Source organism: Sinocyclocheilus rhinocerous, unplaced genomic scaffold (genome assembly GCF_001515625.1).
Source record: "Sinocyclocheilus rhinocerous isolate Xijiao unplaced genomic scaffold, SAMN03320098_v1.1 scaffold509, whole genome shotgun sequence".
Classification (NCBI taxonomy): domain Eukaryota; kingdom Metazoa; phylum Chordata; class Actinopteri; order Cypriniformes; family Cyprinidae; genus Sinocyclocheilus; species Sinocyclocheilus rhinocerous.
Window position 1 is genome coordinate 622799 of NW_015652428.1, and position 12673 is coordinate 635471.

Sequence of the window (12673 nt, forward strand, 5' to 3'; positions counted from 1 at the left end):
TGGGCTCTCCCTCACTCTCTGAGCCTGCTTCTGCCTCATCTTCAATGGAAGTAGGGGAAAGTGGGGTAAGTTGAGCCAGTGGGTAAGTGGAGCCACCCCCTGTTTCTTGGCAACTGTACACTTTTACTGTCATGTGACCATGTATTTGGAACCACCCATCATTTCTGCCAGACTGTGAAAAGGAGAAACACATGGGGGGAATGGAAGGCACCCATTTACTTTAAAAACTGTTTTTGGCTTGTCAAAGTAAAATTTTAGCATAACAGATGTAATGGTTGTTACATCAAAGCAAATTTATCCAGGTCTAAAAATATTTATGATACATATAGGTGATTTAGCAAAATATAACACTATGCAAATCATTTAGCTAAATATTAGCCTGAACTGGTAAGCAACAGTAGCTATTTTTTCCAAAATGGCAGCTATGGGGCAAAGTGAGCCAAATGCTGTGGGGTAAATTGAGTCAGCATTTTAACTTAACCCACCATAAGAACTTTAGAACATTTATATTATTTTTTAAACTATTTATAGGCCTACTATTAATATGGTTTTAATAAAATATGATGTGTTTCTGTCACGGTTCGTATAGGAGGGAAACGAGGAGAGGAGGAGATAAACTTCCAATTGAACAGACTTCAATAACAAACTCAAAAAGAGCAGACAAAGTAGAACAAGGTAATGACAATAAACGCCGAACAAAGAACTTTGAATCAAACACTCCTTAAGAACACAACTTAATGAGGGGAAGACGAGACACACCTGGAATCAAATAGAACACAATCAGGGAACAGGAAAAGGAAGGCCAAATATGGGCAAAGGAAAACACGAGGGAAAACTAGATCAAAGGACAGAGAGAACAGAAACACAGAACATAAACGTGACAGTTATAGATTACTAGTATCAAGACAAGTGATTATAATGGGAAATATACTTAACTATATTGTAGTATAATAGGGTGAGAGGGGCACCTCAGCCGATGAGGGCAAAGGGGCAGTGGCTCTAGTCACCGGGACACCCCCCTGTGCAAGGCCCTGATTCAGAGTGGCTTTTATGTCACCACGCTAAGTGTCTCTTATGAAAATGAACCATGGTTAAGTTTTTTGGCATATTGATTACCATTTGTATAACCACAGTTTTACTACAAATACCATGGTTAGTCTAGCAAAGCCTGATTCATTTTTGTGGTTACCAGTTTTGTTTTTTTTGTAGTAAACCCTGGTTAATTTTCATAAGTGGTATTCAGTTGTTTGCCAGAGTTTTGCTAGGGTGTTCTGAACTAATGCTTGGTGGTTGCTAAGAAATGTTGAGTGTTTAACACATTATTATGCTAAGACGTTGTTCTTGTTAAAGAGTGTTGCTAGGTGGCTGATAAGAAGTTTTGAATGTTTTTAGCACGATACTCCCTGTTGAAAAAACCAGCATATGCTGGTTAGGTATGTTTTGACGCTGGGATGCTGGTTTAAGATTGTCCTTTGCTGGTTTATGCTGGTCCTTTGCTGGTTTATGCTGGTCCTTTGCTGGTTTATGCTGGTCCTTTGCTGGTTTATGCTGGTCCTTTGCTGGTTTATGCTGGTCCTTTGCTGGTTTATGCTGGTCCTTTGCTGGTTTATGCTGGTCCTTTGCTGGTTTATGCTGGTCCTTTGCTGGTTTATGCTGGTCCTTTGCTGGTTTATGCTGGTCCTTTGCTGGTTTATGCTGGTCATGTGCTGGCAAAGGACCAGCATAAACCAGCAAAGGACAATCTTAAACCAGCATCCCAGCGTCAAAACATACCTAACCAGCATATGCTGGTTTTTTCAACAGGGCTGTGCAACGGTTCTTGATATTTGCTACAGTTATGCTAGCATGTTCTGAGTGATTGCTATGTGGTTTCTAGAACATTCTGAGTAATTTGTAGCTATGCTAAATTTGTTCAATTGTTTGCTAGATTTTGCTATGGTGTTCTAAGCTAATGCTAGGTGGTTGCTAAGAAATTCTTAGTGTTTTAGCACATTATTAGCTAAGACATTCTTGTTATTTGCTAGAGTGTTGCTAGCGTGTTTTGAGTCATTGCTAGGTGGTTTCTAGAACATTGTAGCACGTGGCTATGCTAAGTGTGTTCAGGTGTTTGATAAAAATTTGCTAGGCTGTTCTGGATTATTGCTAGATGGCTGCTAAGAAATTCTGGGTGTTTTAGCACATTATGTTAAGGATGTTTTAGATATTTGCTAGAGCATCTTGAGCAATTGCTTACTCCTTCAGTATAAATTAACTGGATTTTTTCACCCTTTTATCACCCATCAGACAAAAATAAGTCTGAGTTACCCAACAAAGTTCAGCATTCTAAGTTTCAACAACACTATTACTGCATTAGCAAGCACCACTTATGATACGATTCTATAAAATGCCATTAGTGATTGCTAATCGGTTAATCTTTCAACACACTGTTATCTCATGTACAAGTCAAATGTTGCAGTGCATATTGACATAGTTGCTTTAAACATTTATCTTGGCCATAGGTGACTCACTGTTCAAATAAAGAAAGTGTTTAATCAATATCTTGCACTAAGGAGGGAACATGCCTTAAGCTGTACGCCAACTAGGGGATTTAGAGATAATATTCAAGATGGCATAGTGATAGTAGATTCCACCTAACTACTAATGATTAATCTTTATGGTATTCTAAGGGAAGACACTGTTTCCCATCTGATGTGCGACAATAAATGTGATTGCCATTCAACAAATGGTGTGTAAACATAACCTCTCAAAAATGTTGTGTACGGACATATGGCCAGGGGTTAAATTAGGCCAGGATTGATCCGGAACGGCGTTCCGGCATCTTCGATTCACTAAAGTTTGTTTGTTAAACCACTCCACTACACAAATACATTCCCTCAAAAATCCCAGTTTAACCTCTAAATTTAAAATGCTAGCATCCAGTAGCAAAATTGCACTGGACATTTGGCATGCAAACTCCAAAATATGCAGACTACAGAAGATCAGGACAAAACTCGATGGACTTGTTCGCATAACGCCTGACATGTTCATTCATGTATTCAGCTCAAAGAAAGCAGGGACATCCTGTTCCATGCGTTTTTGTGCAGAGATCATGCGAGGCCGTGCCACGGATGCCGCGGGCCATTGTGGAATCTGTGTACAGACAGTTCTTACCTGAGACAGGTAATCGTGGTGGCTGTGTGCCAATTCCTCTTCTAATCTTAACTCATTCTCTCACCAAACAAGTTCTAAGAGGCTGGGAACAATCAAAAGACAGTGTATGCGGTTCACTGAGGGCGCAGCTTTTCAGTGATCCATACACGTAGCAATTGAGTGGAAACACTGTCCGGCTTGGACAACCAGTCCAGTTGCCTTATTGTAGCTAAGATCAAACATCTATTAAAGGGTTAGTTTACTCCAAAATTAAAACGGTCATCAAGTACTCACCTTCATGTCGTTCCAAACCCCTAATGACTTTTTTTCTGTGGAAAACAAAAGGAGATATTTTGAAGTTGTTCTAGCGGCTTATTTCAATACAATGTCTCTAAAATGGAGGGGATAAAAAAGATATAAAGATATTTCACAATGTGAGAAATACAGATGTATTTATGTAAATAAATATTTATATATACTTAAATCAACAATATATATTTAGACATTATCTATTTATATTAATATTAGAAATATATAAAGAATATGTAATTTTATATATGGAATTAAATATTTTCTTGTAACCACTTAACCTGTAACCAATTTTTTTATGCATTAATTTTATATGTGTATATATATATATAGAGAGAGAGAGAGAGAGAGAGAGAGAGATTAATCTATACAGTATATACATTATGGATAAAATAAATAAGCTTAGTTTCACTAAATTGCTACTTTATATCCAACGTTTTATTTGCAAAATGCAACTTTATTTCTCACAGTATGACTATATTTCTTCATTTATTTACTGACCCTCATATGCTGTTCCAAGCCTCTAGAAAACTTTCCATAAAAAATAGTCATTTTTTGGGTTAACTGTCTCCTTTAGAGCTGCTAGTTCGAGAACAGGTGAATCCCAGCTACAAATCAGCCTTTGGCAAGGATTAACGGCTTGCATTTTTACACAGTTTTCCCACTAAACTGGGACAGCTGAGAACAAGAGCATCTTCCCTCAGGCCCGAATTTGTTTTAAACCCCCAATTTGAATACGAGTTTCAGATTGGATGTGATAAACTGTGATGTGGGCCGTATCTCGACCAAAACAGATTAGAACTAAGGCTTGTTTTAATCCAAACCTGCTGTGTTAAAGAAAGTCAAACAGCCTGACAACATTAAGGCAATGTCTGTTTCAAAATATCATGAGAATGGGAGAAACGGGACTCCTCAGCTATTTAACAGACACCATGGGTTTAAGAGCCAAACCAGCGTTCACTGTTAAGTTTGCCCTTGTGGTCCATATGTTTTGCTTGCACAGCCTTTAGGAAAACCTCTGGTCCTGTATAACTCAGAAATGAAAAAATAAACCAGATAGTTATACCATTATAAATAGTCCCAGAGTTATTGGCATAAAAAAACACCTGTTAGAAAATACAGACTGTTTTTAATAGTCTCCGAATTAAAAACCTCTAAAGATCTTCAATTATTTTGTTCCCAGAAAGAAGGGAAGAAAAAAAAAAGAGCACATGTGAAACTAATCATGGCATATTACCTTATATGAGGTCAAAAGTACAACCTCCTGCTTGGAAGACAAATTTCTAGGATTCTCTAAAGCAAAACCAATACTGTAAACATTACGGGGCTTTATTACATTACGAAAAGGGTCAGGTGAACATCCAAGGATGAAAGCAGGTCTTTCCCTCCCTCTGGGCGAGCAGCTGTCAAAACCTTAAGGTGCACAAAACAAGATCGACCTGAATTCATACGACAAAACTTTCACGGTTGACTGCAGAGATGGCTGTCTGGGAATGATGAATCTGAAAAATGCAAAGCACAAAAAAGTTTTAACAGCATTTCTGACAAATCTGTGCATTAATGTTTTCAGCTTTTTGTGGTGTAGTAGAACTGTAAATTTTGCAAAACAGCAATATCTATCTGTTCATCTATCGATCTCTCTCTCTCTAAACATTTTAAATTATATGTGTGTGTAGAAATAAAAACATTTATATAAATATAACTTATAAAATGTAATTTAATTTGAATACATGCCCCTACAAATATTTCTTTAAATAAATATTAAACATCTAAATTAAACATAAAAAAAAAAAAATTATATATATATATACACGATTTATTTATGTATTTACTTCCTGTAAACTGCCCGTATTAAAATATTAAACATTTATAAATACTTTTAATATTTATATATTTATATAAATAAATATACAAACATACTACATTTTTAATATATGCATACTGTATATAAATGTAAATACATTTTGACTATAGATTTAATATAGGCCTAGATGTATGATATATACATATACATATAGCCTATATACGTGTGTGTGCAATATATAAAATGTATTACATAACATATGTAAAACATAGCCTATAAAATAATCAATGGTCAATAATCATAATATAAAATGAAAACATAGCCTAATTAAGAAGTCCAGTAAGTATCATAGAGATGGCGGCCCATGAAAACTCCTGTTTTTGTGGTTGGTAACACGGTTAACAATGAAGTTCATACACACAGCTGGGTTTGCAAAATCAGAGAAGGCGAACTCTCAAATATTGCAAATTGATGTTCCCCGTGGAGCTTTGTCTCGGATTAGCTTTGCATGTATTGTTTACCAGATGTCTGCGAGTCGGCTTGGAATGTCGTCTTCTTTTTATATACGCCATAATCAATCTCAGACATCAAAAAAGATAAAATCATGTTGACATTGAGTAATCCAGTTAGCATGTTTTCTGTCTGTCCTGTAATAGCTGTGCTTGGCATTTATTTATTTTTTGCCTGTCAAGTAGAAACCAGGCCAACGGGGTGCAAGGCTGGCAAAAATAAATGGATATTAAAGATGGACACCTGTATGTCGGAGACCCGTTAGTTTTTCAGTTACAGCAACAACACAAAGCGCTCAATGTCCAGTGGCTCTCGATGGGCATTTGACCTGCTACCAGGAATATAACAGTAGGTATGAGGGGGCTCCAATACGTTTTGTTTGTATTTTCAAATTCCGCTACGATCTGAAGTTGAGAATTAGCTCGAGTTTGATCTACACATGAGCTCTCGCTAAGAACACCGAAAAATAACACGGCGCGGTGAGGAACATTCCGCACGTGTTTGACTTTCCCTCCGAAAAATGCATGCTTCAAAGGAACGCTCTACGAAGAACGGGACATAATCTGACCGAGAAGACCTCACCTTACATCACTGAAATAACAAACTGATTTTTATTGAGCCAAAAAACTAATATTATTCCCTCAGCACAAACCAATAACCATATTAGTACGATTTTCAGCTCGTTTACACGACAGGCTGAGAGAACAAACGTGCCGCCGCCGTGTTGAAGATTCCCACGAGAAACTGTTACGTTTGTTTGTTCTCGTTCTGGTTCTTCCAGTTAAAGTCTACATTAATCACATGGGCTACCGACCAAAGAATACACTTACAAATATTCATAGCATTGTGCTTGTTTTATCATCCTGTTGACTTTTGTCACGCTATTAGGCTACAGAATGTCTCGGTACGTCAAAAACACCTGGTCTGGAATTGCTCCAGGTGTGTTAGCAAATCAACACGTGATCCGCAAAGTATTTTTACACAAATGCCTCGATTCAAGAGTGTGTAGCACACATCAGCTATCTTTCAGTGAAGTGTAATGACCGTGCATGCTTCAAAGGAACACTGTACGACGAACGGGACAAAATCTGACCGAGACCACCTCACCTTACATCACTGAAATAACAAACTGATTTTTATTGAGCCAAAAAACTAATATTATTCCCTCAGCACAAACCAATAACCATATTAGTACGATTCTCAACTCGTTTTACACGACAGGCTGAGAGAACAAACGTGCCGCCACCGTGTTGAAGATTCCCACGAGAAACTGTTACGTTTGTTTGTTCTCGTTCTGGTTCTTCCAGTTAAAGTCTACATTAATCACATGGGCTACCGACCAAAGAATACACTTACAAATATTCATAGCATTGTGCTTGTTTTATCATCCTGTTGACTTTTGTCACGCTATTAGGCTACAGAATGTCTCGGTACGTCAAAAACACCTGGTCTGGAATTGCTCCAGGTGTGTTAGCAAATCAACACGTGATCCGCAAAGTATTTTTACACAAATGCCTCGATTCAAGAGTGTGTAGCACACATCAGCTATCTTTCAGTGAAGTGTAATGACCCATATGAATTTCCGATTGAAAATGAAACTATTTGCAGTGGGAATGAAAGCTTAGGCCTACGTCAAGACTGAGAATGTCTCATGAAAGTACCAAAGATCACCAGAACAATTTGTCTTGAAGATGAGCACAGATTCTTAAGCTGCATTTTAATGCACGTGTGCATGTCCTTGAACAGCACAGACTTTTCCAGCATCCAATTTGTGCATGCTCTGTGGTTCGCACCGTAATTCAACACTGTACCGCGGCGAACCATTTACTTACGCAGGTCAAACTTTGTAACGCCAAGGTCAATATTCCAAGGTCCCACTACACGTGATTTCTCATATGTCTGCGGAAATGACGAACATTGTTTTCAAACTTTTTTTATTAACATAATACGCGTTACAATGCGTTACAAAGTACACTCTTTGTAACTTAAACATGCTACTTATTCGGCTCTATAAATGGTGATTTATCAACTAGCTTACAACTTTTAAAGTGAACATGGATAACTCTGATAAATAAGTGAAAAAAGAGTGAAAATTTACATTAAAAATTAATTAAATAAAATAAACATTTAAGAATTAATTTAAAAATAACCAGTTTTGTTGTCAGTAACAAAATTTCAAGAGACAAAAGTTCAGGTGTAAGAAATACTGTGTACATACATGTTCCACTAATATAATTTTACCAGTTGACATTTCAATTAATTTCAATATAATTTATAATAAAGATTCAAAATAAAAGTTAATGTTAAATATTTAAAAATGAATAAATATATCAGTTTAAATACAATTTTAATATATAATTCTAAAGGCGTTTTGTGGCCCCCTAGTAAAGTAAAAATATGCTGCACCTTTTTAATTTATTTTAATTTAAAATGAATTAATACATTAATTTTAAAATAAATTGTAATTTTAAATAAATACAAGCTAAATAATTAAAAGTAAATCATTATTTTTATTTATATTTATTTTTTTAAATATGGGTGCAGCAGGTGCAATGATATTACGCAGTGCCTGAAAATAGGCTTATTGGAAGTTACCTAGCTGGGACTATTTTGAGGCGCTGCGTAATATCATTGCGCCTGCTGCACCCATGGTACGGCAGCAAAGTTCCTTGATTATTATATACGCCGGAATGAGAGTATAGTTCCTAGCCATATCGGTCTAGAAAATCGCAACTTTTCATTTTCCGTCAGTCTTAGTACACGATGTAACTACAGAAGAGTCATGTTTTAAAGGCAGAGTAAGTGATTTTTCAAAAACACTTTAGAAAACTGATTCGAAAAATATTGAAACTCTTTGGTCATTTTTGAGCGAGATGCTAACGGTCTAATCAGATTCAATGATCTATGCTAAGCTACAGCTAAAAGTGCTACCGCCAGACCCGGAGATCGGCTGAATGGATTCGAAAACGGTAAAACTCAACTGTTTAACTCTAGGGGAGTTGGAAAATGAGCCTATTTTCAAAAATAGTGGAGTGTTCCTTTAAAGCCATTGGGCCACTCTTGTAAAGTTTCAAATTAAGAAATATGCTGCACATGTTAACTTTGTATAACTTTTTAACTTTATTAAAAGTTTAACTCTTAATTTTTTTAAATATTGAGGCCCCCTAGTAAAGTTCCAATGTAAGGAATATGGCACATGTTGGCATTTTAGTTAATGTAAGTATAAAATAAATTAATATAAAATAAATAAAAAATTAAAAAATTAAGTTTAACATTTTTTTAAAGTAATTTTAAAGACATTTTGCACCCTCCTTGTATGTTTACTGAGGCCTGCTAGTGGGCCCCAATCTTAGCTTGGCTGTAAGACACCTGTCTGTGAACCCTCGGAGGATGGAGCTTGACCCGGGAATGAAAGCCTTGCAGGAGATCTGAGAAAGCAGCAGACGTGGGATCAGCAGAACCTGGCGTCTAGACGAAGGTGCCATACCTGCATTCCTTCCAGAGCGACTCATCCCAGCCGGCTTAAGGTCGCTGTTGAGCAAGACACGTGGGAGTGAATAAGAGCTTCAACACGAGCGCTCTAGTTCCAACAGGCCGTGGCAGATGGTCGCGCTCTACACTGGAGCGCCACATGTCAACATCAGCCGACCGCAGCCCCCCAGCATCCCCCTCCGTCCTGTCACACACATAGGCCACACATTAAACAACACATGCAAACCCCCCAATCATCTAATTACACTATTTGAGAAAAGCATGTCATTTTAGGTTAGTAACTCGCCATTGAAGCGTTGACGGAGTCTGCAATTTGAAGGAAAATCACATACGAGTGCTGCTGTCGGTGCATTTAGGCTGTGCTGCGCTAGGCTAAAATGAAAAGGCTAGCTGACGTCACAGTCGCGAGTTGATGGCCGTCGTGAGGAAAGAAATTAAAAGCTTGGCCTGCGTTGTGGCTCTGAAAAATCTCTCTTGAAAAAGATGGGTTTAAAGCAGGTCAGGAGTGGAGAAGAAAAGGCTGGCTATTTAACTGCAGGTAATTCTTCATGAGACGGTTTTACAAATGTTAGGTGAAGTCTTTCGATCTTATTCGGAGATCGAAAAGTACCTGGGGCCAAGAAACCGCAGGCCGTTCTTTCTAAAATGATTTTACGTGAGCCTGTGCAACATTTGCAGAGGATAAATGCTGTTATAACTCACCTTGCCTTGCCAACGTCTTTATCACATGAGTATTTTTTTAAGACGAGCCAGTCTCCGATGAGCAGTTACCTTGTACATGATTTGCGAAGTTTTTAACCTTTCACAATTGAAAAACATTGCATCACAAAGGAGTAAATCAAGCTGAAACATTGAAACGATCCATTTTGCAAAGGTTAGCAGTAACTGCTTAATACATCGGGAAATTATGAAGGGGTTCAGTGAGATTTATAGCCCAGTGTATGACTCTGGAGATAAATCTGAAACGATGGTGGTCCAAACCTTTTAATCAAATGAGTTTAGGGTTATTTTCAGTCATCACAGAGATTCAGCAATTGCTTTAGAGAAAGAAGCTTCTCGGTTACATAAAAAAAATAAAAAAATAAAAAATAATATTAAAACAAATGTTAATATAATAAATAATTAAGAATAAATAAAACATAAAATGAATAAATCAAATAAATTCAGTTGTTGCTTTAGAGAAAGGCACTTCTGATAATAAAAAAATTAAATTAATGTATAATTTAAAAAATCAATAAATAGCATAATTGATCATAAATAGCTTTTTTAACAAAAATCTTAATATTAGATTCAGCAATTGCTTTAAAGAAAGAGGCTTCTCAGTTACACTAACAATACAAAAATAAAAATAAATGTTAATATAATAAAAAACACTATTGAGTATGAATAAATAAAATAACAAATTCAGTGGTTTCTTTAGAGAAAGAAACTTCTAATAAAAAAATATTTAAAATAATGTATAATTAAAAATAGCTAAATTGACAATGAATATATATATTTTTTTATTACATATCTTAATATTGCATTCAGCGATTGCTTTAGAAAAAGAGGCTTCTGGATTACATTTAAAAATAATAATAAAATGTTTATAAAATAAAAAATGTAATTGAGACTTTTAATCACAATTTAAACTTAAATAAGAGATTCAGTGATTGTGTTTGAGAAAGAGGCTTCTTGATTAATGTAAAATAATTGTTTAAAAAATATAACAATAGAGACTGTTCTGAAAAAAATTATAAAATTAATAAATCAAAACAACAAAAATCAGTGACTGTTTTAGAGAAAGGCATGTAAAAATAATTAAAAAATAAATGTAAACCGAAAAAAATATATATTCTTGTGACTTAAAAAAAAAATTTAAATTAATAAATGAAATAAAGGATTGGAGAAAAGGGCTTCTAGATTAAACAAAAAAGTTAATGAAAATAAATGTATATAAAACAGATAAAAAAAATTTAGACAAACGTATAACTTAAAATAACTTGAATAAATTAGATGAACAAATAAACTACTTTTCAACAAACTTTAACTGATAAATAAAAACATAATAATAATTGCAGATTTGTTTCAGACTAGTAGCATTGTTATGCAAGTCCAGACTTTGATTTGGCCTGATAAACATTTGCTGGGAAACAAAGAGAGTGTTTGTTTATCCCCAAACACACACCTGAGACAGGCACTCCGCAGGAGATTGTGGGAGTCCTAATCATTCGTCCCACATGTATTATCCTCAGTAAGGCCTAGACGCACCTGAATACACCTTGGCGGCCCCCTGTTGCTGGCAGTAGAAGAAATTTATGTAGGGGTCAATAGAGCAACAGGTTTGTTGTGTTAGTAGCTGTAAGTCCATCTGTCTGTGACTCAGCGGAATAAAAGCTGCAACAATAGTGCTTTGCTCGGTTACCGTGAGAAAATCAGTGTCGTGAGTGTGACAGATTGCTTTCAGCAAGTGCTTTGATTGATGAATTCAGTAATAAACATTCGGCTTTTATCTCTGTGGTGGTTTGGCGCGATACAGAAAGGTTTGTGTTCATTTGTACGACTTTGAACGATCGGGCGCAGCTCTTGTCAGCGGTTTAATTGAGTGCTAGTAATGAGATAAGTGAAATACATTGCCTGCAGAGCAACGAATCTTCTATAATGAGCACAACTCGTGCGTGTAAATAACAATAACATCTGTCAACATCACATCTTCACATCCTGACAGATGAAGGATAACAGATGATACAATTAAACACATTATATAGCACATCTATATCTACCTTTTTGTCTATCGATCTACCCATTTATCTACTCATCTATCTACTGTTTGTCTAACTGTCTATCATCTATCTATCTATCTATCTATCTATCTATCCATCTTCCCATTTTTCTATCCATCCATCTATACATCTATCTACCCATTTGTCTATAACCTTCTACATACCAGTTTATCTATCCATCTACCCATTTCTCTATTCATCCATCATATACCTTATTTGTCTATCCATCCAGCTATCTGTATATCTGTTCAATTGTCTACCCATCCATTCATCTGTATATCTATATCCATTTATATACCCACATAACCATCTATCTATCTATCTATCTATCTATCTACTCATTTGTCTACCCATCCATCCATCTATAAATGTATTTATATCCATTTACCTACCCCATCCATCTACCCTTCTATCATCCACCCATTTATCTATCAATCCATCATAGACAGATCAACTATCACCTTATTTGTCTATCCATCCAGCTATCTATCTATCTATCTATCTATCTATCGACAGACAGACAGACAGACAGACAGACGGATAGATAGATAGATAGATAGACAGACAGACAGACACATGGATAGATAGATAGATAGATAGATAGACAGATAGATAGACACATGGATAGATAGATAGATAGATAGATAGATAGATAGACAGACAGACA

At 36.0% G+C, this 12673-nt stretch overlaps 1 long non-coding RNA gene across 3 annotated transcripts in view; it reads right to left on the bottom strand.

Annotated features, from left to right (window-relative positions):
* Positions 1-4764: 4764 nt before the first annotated feature.
* Positions 4765-12673, bottom strand: part of LOC107715064 (uncharacterized) — a 9441-nt gene continuing 1532 nt past the window's right edge. For 2 of the 3 annotated variants that reach the window (XR_001637057.1, XR_001637056.1), the window contains 2 exons: positions 9240-9428; positions 4765-4940 (listed from right to left, as the gene is read on the bottom strand). This is a non-coding gene — a long non-coding RNA (uncharacterized LOC107715064). Of the gene's footprint in view, positions 4941-9239; positions 9429-11411; positions 11517-12673 lie in introns of all 3 variants that reach the window. The other variant, XR_001637058.1, reaches the window with a different exon arrangement.